We start from the raw sequence: 2,055 nt of genomic DNA on the forward strand, positions 1-2,055 counted from the left end.
AATGACTTCAGAGAAGGTTTCTCTTTCGCTTCTTTCTGAACGGTCTTCTCCTCTTTAGAGAATCTTGAGAACGTCTCCACTCTGGTTTTTTTTACCAACTGAAGTCTGCAATTTCCTTGCTCTCTTATATTTGATTTCGTTGGACCAAAGGTCACGTAGAGCAGTGAATTCCTTCATACTGTACAGAGTCAATTTTCTTCCAGACTATCATATGTCGATTAAGAAAAGTCGAGCAATCCTGAAATGCTTTATAGATCTCAAGTTTAGCGTTTGGTTTACGCTGGGCTCAGAAAACAGTGAAAACGAAACCATGTATTGTGACACTTAAACCTTTTTTCAGGTCGACTGCCGGTCAAGGTTTTTTAAACACTAGATGACCGGCAGTCCTATATTCTCAATAAATTTGACAAATCGAGAAAATTCATCTAATCTAAACTATCATATGTCGATTAGGAAAAGTCAAGCGATCCTGAAACGCTTTATGGATCTCAAGTTTAGCGTTTGGTTTACGCTAGGCTCAGAAAACGAGACCATGTTTTGTGACACTTCCAACTCTTTCCTCTTTCCTCTTTCCTCTTTCCTCTTTCCCGACTGATCTAGGAATGATCGAAGCGACTCTGCTAGCAGGGTATACTGCCGGTCATTTAGTGTTTTGACAATCTTGGTCGGCAGTCGACCTGGAAAAAAGTTCTAAGTGTCACAAAAGATGGTTTCGTTTTCTCAGCCCAGCGTAAACCAAACACTTGGTGCAGACGTGAACATGCAAGATGAGGATGGGTGTACCTCGCTACATCACAGCGTACAGGCCGGTAACGTCGCTGTTACAAAGTTTTTACTTCGCAGCGGCGCGAACCCTGATATAAGCAACGCTGACGGTGCGTTTCCCGTCGATTTAAAGGATGACTTTGACTTGATTGAAATGCTCGTTAAATGTTCGCCAGAAGAGCGAAGGAAAAGCACGGCAGCAACAAATAAGATGTAAAACAGAAGAATTTATCGTCAAATTATTATCATTTCAACGGGGTTGTGTTGTTACTTTTTTGCTGTATCCATTCGAACGAATCTTTGAACTGAAAGCGCTGTGCTTATCTTATATGTTGCTCCTAGCGAAAAATGCCCCGACCGTTTTCAAGTTAAACGAAGAGGACTCAGGAACATTACCGTTAAAGTACGCAAAAACAGCCACTATTTTGAATCAGTTTGAGTGTTATTTTATTTACACAAAAGTGTGCAAGGTTTATTATATCTGTTTGTTTTGGTTGAGAGATTTCGAAAACGCACGTGCCGGCCGTAAAGTGACTTTAATAGTAAGATTTATCTTTTGTTAAAATCTGTCTTTTGTTCATACTAATTGGACGCGCTGGTAAAACAAAGGATACGTTCCGTTGGCCTTAATTGACTTTTACTGGACCAAACAAAACCCTTTCCAGAAAAACGAAGTCTCGCCTGGAACATACTGTTTTTATTACTCTCCTACGTTTTCAAGATCTTAGTATTTGAGTTGGCTTGCGTTTTAGTGACAGATTCCTTGTCCATCGAGATCTCCTGATCAAATCATTTAGTTATACTTCATTAAGTGTAGTTGCTTAACAATTGTTTGAGACTGGTTGTCAAGTGAACTCTTTTGTTGGATAATCCGTGTAATTATATTTGTACGCTAATTAGTTTTATTGCAAAACTCGTAAACAACTTTGAGTTAATATATTGAAAAGGGGGGACAAATTAGTATTGTTAATTATTCCTACAAGAAGACTTTAAACGACAACTTGTGTAATGTACAAAAGTTGATTAGTTGTACTTTTTGAAGTAACGATAGTGTGAATCAGCGATTTATATATACGAATACATTCTTTGTGATCCTTATGTCTCTCTGACTATTTTGTTTTGATTGGACATAAACTGGACTTAAGTGAATTTTATAGCTTAAGCTGATTTTCGGACTGCGTCATAACCTCGAAGGAAAATATGATAATATTCCTTACAGCCAATCGGGTTTTTACTGATGCAAGACTAAATTTCAAATGATTAGGATTGGCACCTGTCATGTCCAGTCAG

This window comes from Porites lutea, chromosome 14 (assembly GCF_958299795.1).
Source record: "Porites lutea chromosome 14, jaPorLute2.1, whole genome shotgun sequence".
Classification (NCBI taxonomy): Eukaryota; Metazoa; Cnidaria; class Anthozoa; order Scleractinia; family Poritidae; genus Porites; species Porites lutea.